This window comes from Ranitomeya variabilis, chromosome 2, assembly GCF_051348905.1.
Source record: "Ranitomeya variabilis isolate aRanVar5 chromosome 2, aRanVar5.hap1, whole genome shotgun sequence".
NCBI classification, from domain to species: Eukaryota; Metazoa; Chordata; class Amphibia; order Anura; family Dendrobatidae; genus Ranitomeya; species Ranitomeya variabilis.
Window position 1 is genome coordinate 10,600,189 of NC_135233.1, and position 15,158 is coordinate 10,615,346.

The window sequence follows — 15,158 nt, forward strand, 5'->3', positions numbered from 1 at the left end:
CCAGTCATCCGAAAAAATCAGAATATCATCCAGATACACAATCATAAATTTGTCCAAATAATCGCGGAAAATGTCATGCATAAAGGACTGGAAGACTGAAGGGGCATTTGAAAGACCAAAAGGCATCACCAAATACTCAAAATGGCCCTCGGGCGTATTAAATGCGGTTTTCCACTCATCCCCCTGCTTGATTCGCACCAAATTATACGCCCCACGGAGATCAATCTTAGAGAACCACTTGGCCCCCTTTATACGAGCAAACAAATCAGTAAGCAGTGGTAACGGATATTGATATTTAACCGTGATTTTATTCAAAAGTCGATAATCAATACACGGCCTCAAAGAGCCGTCTTTCTTAGACACAAAGAAAAAACCGGCTCCTAAGGGAGATGACGAAGGACGAATATGTCCCTTTTCCAAGGACTCCTTTATATATTCTCGCATAGCCGCGTGTTCAGGCACAGACAGATTAAATAAACGACCCTTAGGGTATTTACTACCCGGGATCAAGTCTATGGCACAATCGCACTCCCGGTGCGGAGGTAGTGAACCAACCTTGGGTTCTTCAAAAACGTCACGAAAGTCAGACAAGAATTCAGGAATCTCAGAGGGAATAGATGATGAAATGGAAACCAAAGGTACGTCCCCATGAGTTCCTTTACATCCCCAGCTTAACACAGACATAGCTCTCCAGTCGAGGACTGGGTTATGAGATTGCAGCCATGGCAATCCCAGCACCAAAACATCATGTAGATTATACAGCACCAGAAAGCGAATAACCTCCTGGTGATCCGGATTAACACGCATAGTCACTTGTGTCCAGTATTGTGGTTTATTACTAGCCAATGGGGTGGAGTCAATCCCTTTCAGAGGTATCGGAGCCTCCAATGGCTCCAAATCATACCCACAGCGTTTGGCAAAGGACCAATCCATAAGACTCAAAGCAGCGCCAGAGTCGACATAGGCGTCCGCGGTAATAGATGACAAAGAACAAATCAGGGTCACAGATAGAATAAACTTAGACTGTAAAGTGCTAATTGAAACAGACTTGTCAGGCTTCTTAGTACGCTTAAAGCATGCTGATATAACATGAGTTGAATCACCACAATAGAAGCACAACCCATTTTTTCGTCTAAAATTCTGCCGCTCGCTTCTGGACAGAATTCTATCACATTGCATATTTTCTGGCGTTTTCTCAGTAGACACCGCCAAATGGTGCACAGGTTTGCGCTCCCGCAGACGCCTATCGATCTGAATAGCCATCGTCATGGACTCATTCAGACTCGCAGGCACAGGGAACCCCACCATAACATCCTTAATGGCATCAGAGAGACCTTCTCTGAAAATCGCCGCCAGGGCGCACTCATTCCACTGAGTAAGCACAGACCATTTGCGGAATTTTTGGCAGTATATTTCAGCTTCATCTTGCCCCTGAGACAAGGACATCAAGGCCTTTTCCGCCTGAAGCTCTAAATGAGGTTCCTCATAAAGCAACCCCAAGGCCAGAAAAAACGCATCCACATTGAGCAACGCAGGATCCCCTGGTGCCAATGCAAAAGCCCAGTCTTGAGGGTCGCCCCGGAGCAAGGAAATTACAATCCTGACCTGCTGTGCAGGGTCTCCGGCAGAGCGAGACTTCAGGGACAAAAACAATTTGCAATTATTTTTAAAATTTTGAAAGTGAGATCTATTCCCCGAGAAGAATTCAGGCAAAGGAATTCTAGGCTCAGACATAGGTGCATGAACAACGAAATCTTGCAAATTTTGTACCTTTGTGGCGAGATTATTCAAACCTGTAGCTACACTCTGAAGATCCATTTGAAACAGGTGAACACAGAGCCATTCAAGGATAAGAAGGAGAGAAAGAGAGGAAGGCTGCAGTATAGGCAGACTAGCAAGTGATTCAATTAAGAGCACACTCAGAACTAGAGGGAAAAAAAAAAAAAAAAAAAAAATTGTAGCAGACTTCTTTTTTCTCTCCTTTCTCAGCCAGTAATTTAACCCTTTTTTTTTGGGCCGGTCAAACTGTCATGATTCTCAATGGCGAGAGAACATAGCCCAGCATATATGAGAACTAGCTCTTGGAAGATGGAAACTATACTGACCATGAACTAAACCTGCCGCACAACTAGAAGTGGCCGGGTAGCATGCCTACGTTTTTTTATCCCTAGATGCCCAGCGCCAGCCGGAGAACTACCTAATCCTAGCAGAGGAAAAGACAGTCCTGGCTCACCTCTAGAGAAATTTTCCCAAAAGGCAGACAGAGGCCCCCACATATATTGGCGGTGATTTTAGATGAAATGACAAACGTAGTATGAAAATAGGTTTAGCAAAAATCGAGGTCCGCTTACTAGATAGAAAGAAGACAGAAAGGGCACTTTCATGGTCAGCAGAAAACCCTATCAAAACACCATCCAGAAATTACTTTAAGACTCTAGCATTAACTCATAACACCAGAGTGGCAATTTCCGCTCACAAGAGCTTTCCAGACACAGTAACGAAACAGCAGCTGTGAACAGGAACAAAATGCAAAAACATACAAGGACAAAAGTCCAACTTAGCTGGGAGTTGTCTAGTAGCAGGAACATGCACAGAAAGGCTTCTGATTACATTGTTGACCGGCATGAAACTGACAGAGGAGCAAGGTTATATAGCGACTCCCACATCCTGATAGGAGCAGGTGAACAGAGGGGATGATGCACACAAGTACAATTCCACAAGTGGCCACCGGGGGAGCCCAGAATCCAATTTCACAACAGTTAGGGTTAGGGGTAGCTTTTTATTAGAAGAATGTCCTGGTCACCAGGTCACTGATAAGCCACCCCCACCATCAAGGTGATAAAGGGATCCAAACCCGAACCCTAACCCTGACAAGCCAACCCCCACCATCAAGGTGATAAAGGGATCCAAACCCTACCCCTAACCCTACCCCTAACCCTAACCCTGACAAGCCACCCCCCACCATCAAGGTGATAAAGGGATACAAACCCTACCCCTAACCCTGACAAGCCACCCCCCACCATCAAGGTGATAAAGGGATCCAAACCCTAACCCTAACCCTAACCCTAACCCTGACAAGCCACCCCCCACCATCAAGGTGATAAAGGGATCCTAACCCTAACCCTACCCCTAACCCTACCCCTAACCCTAACCCTAGGGATCCATAGGAATTGGCTATTATGTTGACCTGGTGACCAGGACATTCTTCTAATAAAAAGCTTTGTTCAATGTGGACACCCCAAGATATACGGTATTGCTATAGAGTACTAAAAATATAAACTCGTAGAGTATTGACTGTCATATAGGGTTAGGGGTAGGGTTAGGGTTAGGGTTTGGATCCCTTTATCACCTTGATGGTGGGGGTGGCTTGTCAGGGTCAGGGTTAGGGGTAGGGTTAGGGTTTTCTTGTTTTTTCTTGTGTTTAGGGTTAGGGTTAGGGTTTTCTTGTTTTTTCTTGTGTTTTCTTGTGTTTTTCTATAAAAACGCATGCGTTTACATAGACAGCAATACATTTTTTTGCCACGAATAAACGCATGCGTTTTTTTGCGGCAAAAAAACGCTGCTAGAAATTACTACAGGTTGCATTTCTGCAACTAAACGCACTCGTCAAAAAACACATGCGTTGCCGAAAACGTGTCAAAACGCATGCTAAAAAACGCATGCGTTTTTATTGTTAAGTATAGGAAAAAAACGCATGCGTTTTTTAGCGCTAAAACGCAGCGGACAAAAACGCAAGTGTGAAACCAGCCTTACACAGTCATCCGTTACTTGTGTCCGCCAACCCATGCACCTGCCAGTTGCTCCCACTTACGTTACTGTTTCCCCTCTGTGCCCAGCAGGCAGCCATTCATCATTGCATTCCCACCTTGTGCCAGTATGTGTCTGATTCCACCCTCCTTCCAGCTGTCGGCTCCCTCAGACCCCAGTCCTTACACTAGTTCTACATTTTATTACTTGTTGAGCTGATTACCCCCATGCCCGCGGCCTCGCTATCCCCGCCATCTCTCTCACACGGCACTGTTATTTCCATGGCAGCTGCATTATCACTATATGACCCCTCTGATCACAGGAACACTCTACACGGTTACTGTTTATGGACCCCTGATTTTGTCTGTAAGTGACACATGTGTATCCTGTGTCTGCACATGTGCTGCCTCCATCTGATATCATTTATGTCCCTTGACCGTGCTTTACCTATATATATTTTATTTCTTTTGACATATTTTTCATTGTGTTTTCTATATAAAATTGTCCGGTTACCTTAACGACATCTCTACACATTGTCACCTTCCTTCTTGGGCCACATATTTTGATACAATAATCACATTTTATGACAATATTTTCTTGGGATCACTATTCTGTTATAGATGTGAGGGCAGGCAGTCTTTGCTGTTAGCGCCACCTTTTACCATTTTGTCTCAATAAAGCTTATGTTTTATCTTTTCAACCATTGTCTTTCCATCTTTTTGACCTTTTGTTTGATAATTCCTCCTTACTCATGTGAAAACCATGGCAGCATGCTGCGATTGCACTCGAGAATTGGATCGCAGGCATCCATATAAATCTATGGGTGCATGTAAAACATTGCACTGCACTCTGATGTCATTTGAGTGCAGGGCGATTCCCGGGGGCAGCAGCGGAGATGGAGAAATTACTTTCTCCGTCTCTTCCACAGCCGTGCTCTGATCCTGTCATGTGAGAGCATCGGAGTCCAAAGCACTGACTCTCGGCTCCCACTGAGAGAAGTGTGGCGCCCCTGGGGTCCAGTCGCCACAGAGGTACTGCACCTCACCCAGAGGTGTGGAATCCCACTCTAAGGTAAGGAGGGAACACTACCCAGGACTCTAACACTCGCACCCAACACACACCAGTTCAGTCAGGGCACCTGGGTGTACCCTTGGGGAGGAAGGCCTCATCTCAGACTGGATAGGATGGGTGGTGGTAGTGGGTGGGGTAGGTAGGAAAAAGGGGAGGAACTTAGAAGGCAGAAAGAACAGTGCAGAGGGGAGTCTGTGAGAAGTTGAGGAGAGCAGATGTGTGGGTCTGCAGCTCCTGATAGACAGAACAGAGAAGTGTGAGAGAGAGATAGAAAGAAGCTCCCAAGAGGACAGAAGTGGTCCTAGGGGCACGGGAAGTGCAGAAGCCACCCGTGTGGCCCGTATCCAAACATGGAGGGACCAGGTCGCAGTCGGGACCGGCCCCAACTTAGTGGAATACTTCAAGTTCAGCTAAGAAACAGGAGGATGCGGCTTTTGCAAGAAGCACAGCCACATCCACCCATACTTTCCCAAAAAGGCAGCCGTATAGAATCCAGGGGACTCAGAGAACGTTGCCCGACCAGGTTCGTGGATGCTGGCTTGGGACACTGTGGGTAAGGCACTGGGCAGGAGAAGAGGAAAGCCAGTGTAGTGAGACGGCCAGAGAAAGGCCTACAAAGGAGTCCTGGAAAGGTGCACCCCAATTAACCTGGGAGTTTGCTGGACCACTGACCTGAAGGACACAGCACCAGGCTGGCGTTTGTGGACTGGAGAACTATGAGTAAAGTGGAAACTGCACCTTACTGTGACCTTTGTGTTATTCCTACAACACCTGCCTGGCATAACCACCAACAGAAACAACTGCCCTGGGGCTAGCTCTACCTGTGGAGAGCTGTAACAACACTGCTGCATCACCATCAACCCCAGTGGTCTCCTGAAGCAGCGTCGGCTAACATAATAGGGAATGGTCCACTGTGTCAAAGGCAGCCGACAGGTCCAGGAGGAGGAGGACAGAGTAGTGTCGCTTGCTCTTGGCGGTTAAGAGGTCATTGGTGACCTTAGTTAGGGCAGTTTCAGTGGAATGGTGTGACCGGAAGCCAGATTGTAAGCGGTCAAAGAGGAAGCAAGAAGAGAGATGGGAGGACAGTTCAAGGTAGACGTGTTGTTCCAGTAGTTTGGAGGCATAAGGAAGAAGTGATATAGGGCGATAGCTAGATACAGAGGATGGGTCAAGAGAGGGCTTTTTGAGGACAGGTGTGATGGAGGCATGTTTAAAGTAGTGAGGGACTGTTTGAATGTGATGAAGTGCTCGTTGGAGTGGGATCTTTTCCATCTGCGCTCAGCATCCCTGGAAGCTCGCCTCAGTTCTTTGGTCAGGCTGGTGTGCCAGGGCTGTCTGTTGATTTTACGAGCTTTTGTATGTGTAAGTGGGGCAGCAGATTCCAAAGCTACAGACATGTAACACATTCACACTCCAGGCCACCAGGGGGAGCTTTTGATCCTACTTGCTAGGTGACTCCCCATATACGGTATATATAACTGGTAGTCTGTAGGGAGAGTTAGGCTACTTTCACACTAGTGTCGTACTCGGCCCGTCGCAGTGCGTCGGGCTGACGTACCGACGCTAGCGTTGTTAGCGCTGCACAATGGGTGCAGCGGATGCAGATTTTCAGTGCATCCGCTGCCCCATTGTGAGGTGCGGGGAGGTGGGGGCGGAGTTCCGCGCAAAAGACGTTTCCGACGGAGCAAAAAACGTTGCAAGCAATGTTTTTTGCTCCCGACGGTCCGCCACAACACGACGCAACCGTCGCATGACAGTTGCGACGTGTGTCAATACTTCACAAATGCGTCGCTAATGTTAGTCAATGGGGAAAAAACGCATCCTGCAAGCACTTTTGCAGGATGCGTTTTTTTCGCCAAAACGACGCATTGCGACGTATTGCAAAAAACGCTAGTGTGAAAGTACCCTACGTCAGTTCTTGCCATGAAACAGACTGGATCAGTCTGAGGCAGCAGAAGGTTTTACAGAGCTGTGCCACGCAGTGTAACAGCTCCTGGAAAGGGACATACAGAAAGCCGAATACATTGCAGAGAGCGTGCAGGAGAGCAAAGCACAGGAGAGAATACCAGGGGGAGACCAGCCCCGAGCAGGCTGCCTCCTTCTGAGATGCAGAGACCGGTAGCCGGAACACCGAGGATGTAAGGACCTCTATGGTTTACATCAGAGACCGGCAGGACAGCTAAACTCCAAGTTACCTGTCCGACCTAACACCCAGGAGGCACGGTGGTGTTAGGGTTGGCGGAACGCACCGAGTATATATATATGTATTATTAGGTGCGTTCGCAACCCGGGGTCCAGCGTGCAGGAGAGGAACCTGCTGCTGGCAAATGGCGGCACTATATGGCAGTATAAACGAACTCTGTTAACTCCACAGAGTCGCTAGGAACAAGATGCTTTGCCCTGTTAACCTCACAGAGGTACACAGCTACTAACCAGAGCAAACTGTGGTCATGCAGTCAGAGAAAGCAGACAGACCCCTCCTCACCGGAGGTGCCGGTATTCTAGCAGCTTATTTTAGCCAAGGCCCTGAATACACTCATGCAAACTCCTCACCAGAGGTGCTGGTATTCTAGGGGCTTATTTCAGCCTAACCCTAACTGCGTCCAGACATGACCACACTGGAGCTGAGCTCATAGACATTGGGAGCTGCTACAGTACCTGAGCAACTTCAGCACCTTCCTAGAGGACCAATGGGAGCTGCTGCAGTATCTGAGCATGCCACCCCCGACCTCCAAAGAGAGGTCTTACCCTGGGCATGCTCAGAAGGGGAAAATCAGGACTTAGTCCCAGAGACAGAGTCTGCTCGCCGCTGACCAGTACAGGCTACAAAGACAGAGCCTGGAAAAACAGTAGTAAACAGTTGCTGAGTATCAGCCTGAGCCAGACGCTGGGACCGACGTCTCCGCTGAGCAGACTCCACTGTGGCTGGAGAAGAATGGGAGACTGCAGCGAGGTGGTTCGAGATTCCCCCTGTGCAGAGGCGGGAACTCGACACCTAACAGGTGGCACCCATCAGAGCCCGGGGCATGCTAGAGTCCCTATAAACAGCCTCAAGCCACCAGTAATACGGGTTATGTCCTATCCTACAGGGGGGACAGAGAGAGAGATAACATCTGTGAGGACCTTATGTGGAGCTTTAAGCCTAAGGACTACAACACCACGGCACCAGAGGAAGGCTTTTGATTTCCACCTGGGTAAGGGGACTTGTGATCTCGTGCTCTGGACTGCGGATGCTGAAGTCTTCAGTAAACAAGGTAAAGAGACTGCAAACCTGTGTCCTCGTTCTTTACTACACTCCTCACCATCTTCCATCTACACACCGAGAGCCCTGGGGATACACTTCACTTGTGGGAAGGTATACCATCTAGCTGCCATAACATCACCCCACAGGACCCGTTAAAGCAGCATCGGTCCCCACTGACCGAATACCACAGGTGGCGTCACGAACACAAACTTTATTCCCTTTAAAGACCTTTCCCTTTTACATGGGCGCCCAGGGCCATGGACCGGGTCGCAGCCACCATGACATCCCCCTGTGAACACCACCGGACCCGGTACCGAGTACCCCACGGCCCTGGCAGGTGACTCAATTTTTAGTCTTTTTGTGCTTTTTTCTATGAGGCCAAGATCAAGTGTAGTATTTGTTCTTATAAAGACACAGAGCTGCGATCTCCACTTGATGAGGATGATTGGACACAGAGCAGAAGAGCCCTGGAGACCTGCTGACATCAGAAGGAGAAGGCAGATTCTTACTAAGAACCCCTCAAATGAGGAAAAGTCAATTAATCACAAGTTTCAGATCTGCATAATAAATAATCTGCAGGGTATCAAATTTCATTTCGGGTCATATGGACCCGAACAGAACAGCAGGGTTAAAAAAGATCTGATATCAATCAAAAGACTTTCATAGAGGAAGATAAAGGATGGGGATCTTCATCTGCGACCAAAGCGCAAGAAAATCCTTCACTGAGGAAGAGGCCAAGAGTAGGAATAGGAGTAGGAGTAGGACTCGCAAGTTTATGAGGACGTTGGGTTGCGGGCTTATCCATCTTGGCCAAAATTGTAACTAATACCTCATCTAATGTATTACATACATTATTTAATTTTTCATCTTTTTTGCCCTTTTTATCATCTTTTTGCAGGGTGCAGCAGGGCCCCTTTATGTTGTTCCCTGTGTGTTGCATGTATATATATATATATATATATATATATATATATATATATATATATATATATAGTGCTGGACAGCCCACCTGCTAATACTATGGGCGTGATCAATAGGTTGTCCAGACACTGTGCATCACATTTATCTGTGTGAATAGTGTCTTATGCAGGCCTTACCTGTGTGCATTTTTTTGACTAGGCAGCCAACCCCTCTAATGTTTGGGCGAGTGGGTGGTTGCTCTCATCAGTAGCTTGCACTTGTGCTGCTTTAGCATATATTACCAGGAGCCTGCTGCACCATGCAAGTGCATTTGTCATTTGACAAGTTTTGGTGAGTTTGCTCTTCATGTTTTGTCACTTTTTTGGATTCAATTTTTTCCAAAGCAGATATTCCTCCATGATCACTGATATCAGACGCTCCTTCTGTAATTCTAGTAAAGCCATCCATTAAGGAGTTTGTCTTGAAGATGAAGATTTGCATAGCTCCACCCCCTTCTTTAAGATGAGATGGAAAGGAGGGAGGTGAGCTGCATAGAAACCAATGGACTGGAGAGATTTGTCTGGGATGTTAAGAGTTAACCCAGAGTTTTAGAATTTGAGAATACCCTTTTTATGTAAAATGTCTAGCCTCACCCCTTCCTGTTTATGTAAATATATGTATAAATCTTCCTGGCTAAACTTGTTTTGTTTCTTTGTAAACAAAAGAAATATTTTTTTAATTGTATTTGATGTTCCTGAGTTTTGGCTTATTATCTGATGTTGAATATTATTTGTGCTGTATCATTGTTATGGAAAGATAAATGATCATACAATAATGTTTAAGAAAATGAGCTCAAAGAAGATCTAATATCAAAAGGCTGAAAAAGGAGCATATGTTGATCCAATGCCACTATACAAAAATGTACATATAAGTGAATATGAGGCTCTTGGTTTAACATTCTTATCAGACTGTATGAAGCTGCTGCTGCGTCATGGAGAACTCAGTGGGTCCTAACTATTGCTGCCTTAAAGGAATGGCGTCGTGCACTAACCACCTCCGCAGCGACAATTCACCAGCAGGGCGGGCCGCCTGGTGCCACACAGCACACATGCTCCAAGATTGAGTCCCCAAGATTCAAGATCGCACTGCCCCACAAGCACAAAACCACAGCAACAACGGCCTCCTCACGGCACCAGATGTAGACTCTTGCATTTCTCCCTGTTAAAAACTATTCTATTAGTCGCTGCCCATTGTTCAAACTTATCTAGATCCTTCTGAATCCGCTCTCTGTCTTCTCTAGTGTTAGCTATCCCTCCTAGCTTTACATCGCCTGAAAAATTGCATCAGTTTACCTTATCTAGATCATTTATAAAAATGTTGAACAATACTGGGGCCACGACAGAGCCTTGTAGTACCCCACTTGAAGCACTAGTGCAGCACCCCAGAGTCCTGGTTGCTGCAGTAATGTCGCTCTCCCACCAGGGGGAGTGACATTACGTCTGATGGCACTAAAGGAGTTCATCTTTCCAGGAATTACAAAACAGACACCACACTTCACACTCCAGTCCACCAGAGGGAGCCTTGCTCCTATCTATTAGGGCACTCCTCACATTAGGGTAAAACTGGTGGGCTGGATAGAAAGTTAGTCAGACGCTACCTGGGTTTGACCCAGAGAGTACCTGTCAGGCAGACAGGGGGAAAGGAGGAACATCGGAGCTGCAGACAGAGGGTCCCTGTCAGGGGTGGGATCCTGTCGGAGGCCTAGCGCGATAGAAAGACACGGAGCTGCGCCTGCCCCACGTGCGGCAGCATCCTAAGAAAGGACATGAAGAGAATTTTGTTGCAGGGAGTAAGAAACGAAGTCACAGCACAAGGAGATAAAACCAGAAGGAGTTCTGCCCTGAGGAGGCTGCCTCCTTTTGAGGCGCATAGCTGGTGGCCGGAACACCGAGGGAGTAATTGACTCTACACTTTACTTCAGAGACCGGCAGGACAGTCAATTCCAAGTTGGCTGCCCGACCTTAATACCTAAGAAGACACGGTGGCAAATTGTGGGGGTCGGGGCATCTCTAGGGTCCCTACAAACAAGCCCCAGGCTATCCCAGTCATACGGGTTTGTCCTATCCATACCATCTGGGGGACAGAGAGGAAGAAATAACATCTAGAATATCTACAAGAAGTTGTGAGGACTATCCCGTGGTGCTCAGCAGGGAGGTACTACAACACTCAGGCACTAGAGAAAGGCTACTGATTTCCACCTGGATAAGAGAACTCTGGATTTGCCTTCGGACCGGCCAGACTCTGCCTGCCCTGTTAGCAGTGCTCTGGACTGTGGATGCTGAAGCCTTCAGTAAAAGGTAAAGAGACTGCAACCTTTGTGTCCTCGTTATTCACTGCGCCATACATCATCCACCATCACCATCTGCACTTCTGGGAAGCCCTAGGGATACACTTCACCTGTGGGAAGGTATACCATCTAGCTGCCATAACATCACCCCAGCGGACCCCTAAGCAGCGTCGGTCACCCTGACCGAGTACCACAGGTGGAGTCACGAACACTATCATTCTATAAGAACACCGTCCTTTTATTGGATGCCCCTCATAGGGCCACGGGCCGGGTCGGGCCACCATGACATCCCCAGAACCGAGAAGGACCCGGTACCAAGTACCCCATTGCCCTTATGTGGGGGCGCTCCACTATTCCAATTGGATGTGCTACCATTTATCACCACTCTTTGAGTACGATCACTGAGCCAGTTATGAATCCACCTAGCCATAGCCTCGTCAGTCCCACAATTGGTGATTTTTTTCAATTACGATAGTGTGAGATACTTTATCAAATGCGTTGCAGAAATCAAGATATACTATATCTACCACATTTCCCTGATCTGCATAGTCAGTGCTTCCATCATAGAAGGAAATTAGTTTAATCTGGTAAGACTTGTTTGGAACAAACTCACAATAATTCTGTATAACGATTTTATTCCTGCAAATATTTGTAGAACAATTATAGAAATTTATTTTCTCAATGAAGTAGCAATTCAGTACATTTTTTATTCTATTATTCACAAATATTTGGGTTTTTCAGCATTTGCCAAAAAGCTATTACACAAATAGTAAAAGAGCTATAAACACTGACCACATGGAACATTTCATCTGACCTCCCCTCACCGATCACCATCAACAACATGGAGACGACACAGAACGGGTTTATCCCACAGGATACAAGATTGATACATGTATTTACATTAAAAGAAAAGGGCAGGGCTAAATAGTATCATTACCTAAGTGAGCCCACCCCATCCTGATGTATATTTCTGTGGGGTCATCTGTTTTCCCAGAAGGGGGTGGAGCTATGCAAATTTTTCTCTATAATCTTTGCTTGCCAAATTCCATTTGTTTCAAACTTCGGTCACTTTTTTGCATTCAAAATTTTTTCAAAGCAGATCTTCCTCCATGATCACTGATCTTAGACAGTCCTTCTGAAATTCTAGTAAAGCCATCCATTAAGAAGTTTGTCTTGAAAATGGAGATTTACATAGCTCCACCTCCTTCTTTAAGATGAGATGGAAAGGAGGGAGGTGAGCTGCATAAAAAACAATGGACTGGAGAGATTTGTCTGGGATGTTAAGAGTTAACCCAGAGTTTTAGAATTTGAGAATACCCTTTTTATGTAAAATGTCTAGCCTCACCCCTTCCTGTTTATGTAAATATATGTATAAATCCTCCTGGCTAAACCTGTTTTCTTTCTTTGTGAACAAAAGAAAGATAATTTTTTTATTGTATTTGATGTTCCTGAGTTTTGGCTTATTATCTGATGTTGAATATTATTTGTGCTGTATCATTGTTATGGAAAGATAAATGATCATACAATAATGTTGAAGAAAATTAGCACAAAAAGGATCTAATATCAAAAGGCTGAAAAAGGAGCATATGTTGATCCAATGCCACTATGCAAAAATGTACATATAAGTGAATATGAGGTTCTTAGTTTAACATTCTTATCAGACTGTATGAAGTTGCTGCAGCGTCATGGCGAACTCAGTGGGTCCTAACTATTGTTACCTTAAAGGAGTGGCGTCATGCACTAACCACCTCCGCAGCGACAATTCACCAGCAGGGCGGGCGGCCTGGTGCTACACAGCACACATGCTCCAAGACTGAGTCCCCAAGACTCAAGATCGCACTGCCCCACAAGCACAAAACCACAGCAACAACGGCCTACTCACGGCACCAGATGTAGACTCTTGCATTTCTCCTTGTTAAAATCCATTCTATTAGTCGCTGCCCATTATTCAAGCTTATCTAGATCCTTCTGAATCCTCTCTGTCTTCTCTAGTGTTAGCTATCCCTCCTAGCTTTACATCACCTGAAAAATTGCATCAGTTTACCTTATCTAGATCATTTATAAAATTGTTGAACAATACTGGGACTATGACAGAGCCTTGTGGCACCCCACTTGAAGCACTATTGCTATTGGATGTGCTACCATTTATCACAACTCTTTGAGTATGATCACTGAGCCAGTTATGAATCCACCTAACCGTAGCCTCGTCAGTCCCACAATTGGTCATTTTTTCAATGAGGATAGTGTGAGATACTTTATCAAATGCGTTGCAGAAATCGAGATATACTATATCTACCACATTTCCCTGATCTGCATAGTAAGTGTTTCCATCATAGAAGGAAATTAGTTTAATCTGGTATGACTTGTTTGCAACAAACTCACACTAACTCTGTTTAACAATTTTATTCTTACAAACATTTATAGAACAATTATAGCAGTTTGTTTCCTCAATGAAGGAGCAATTCAGCACATTTTTTATTCTACCTTTCACAAATATTTGGGCTTTTTAGCATTTGCCAAAAAGCTGTTAAACAAATAGTAAAAGAGCTATAAACACTGATCACATTCAGCGTTTCAGCCGACCTCCCCTCACCGATCACCATCAACATCATGGAGACGACACAGAACAGGTTTATCCCAGAGGATACAAGATTGATACATGTATTTACATTAAAAGGAAAGGGCAGGGCTAAATAATATCACTACCTGAGTGATCCCACCCCATCCTGATGTATATTTCTGTGGGGTCATCTGTTTTCCCAGAAGGGGGTGGAGCTATGCAAATTTTTCTCTATAACTTTTGCTTGCGAAATTCCATTTTTTTCACACTTTGGTCACTTTTTTGCATTCAAATTTTTTCCAAAGCAGATCTTCCTCCATGATCACTGATCTCAGATGCTCCTTCTGAAATTCTAGTAAAGCCATCCATTAAGGAGTTTGTCTTGAAAATGAGGATTTGCATAGCTCCACCTCATTATTTAAGATGAGATGGAAAGGAGGGAAGTGAGCTGCATAGAAACCAATGGACTGGAGAGATTTGTCTGGGATGTTAAGTGTTAACCCAGAGTTTTAGAACTTGAGAATGCCCTTTTTATGTAAAATGCCTAGCCTCACCCCTTCCTGTTTATGTAAATATATGTATCAATCTTCCTGGATAAAACTGTTTTGCTTTTTTTGTGACTTAAAAAAAGAGAATTTTTTTATTGTATTTGATGTTCCTGAGTTTTGGCTTATTATCTGATGTTGAATATTATTTGTGCTCATATCATTATCATTGTTATGGAAAGATAAATGATTGTACAATAATGTTTAAGAAAATTAGCACAAAGAGGATCTAATATCAAAAGGCTGAAAAAGGAGCATATGTTGATCCAATGCCACTATGCAAAAATGTACATATAAGTGAATATGAGGTTCTTGGTTTAACATTCTTATCAGACTGTATGAAGTTGCTGCAGCGTCATGGCGAACTCAGTGGGTCCTAACTATTGTTGCCTTAAAGGAGTGGCGTCGTGCAATAACCACCACCGCAGCGACAAGTCACCAGCAGGGCGGGCGGCCTGGTGCCACACAGCACACATGCTCCAAGACTGAGTCCACAAGACTCAAGATCGCACTGCCCCACAAGCCCAAAACCACAGCAACAAGGGCTTCCTCACGGCACCAGATGTAGACTCTTGCAATTCTCCTTGTTAAAATCCATTCTTTTAGTCGCTGCCCATTGTTCAAGCTTATCTAGATCCTTCTGAATCCTCTCTCTGTCTTCTCTAGTGTTAGCTATCCCTCCTAGCTTTACGTCGCCTGAAAAATTGCATCAGTTTACCTTATCTAGATCATTTATAAAATTGT

At 45.3% G+C, this 15,158-nt stretch overlaps 1 protein-coding gene and 2 pseudogenes across 1 annotated transcript in view; all 3 read right to left on the reverse strand.

Annotated features, from left to right (window-relative positions):
* The window catches only part of LOC143804169 (uncharacterized), a 196,221-nt gene that overhangs the window by 58,872 nt on the left and 122,191 nt on the right, over positions 1-15,158 (reverse strand). The window lies entirely within an intron of this gene.
* Positions 12,038-12,099, reverse strand: LOC143810779 (U7 small nuclear RNA; annotated as a pseudogene).
* On the reverse strand, positions 13,807-13,868 carry LOC143810764 (U7 small nuclear RNA; annotated as a pseudogene).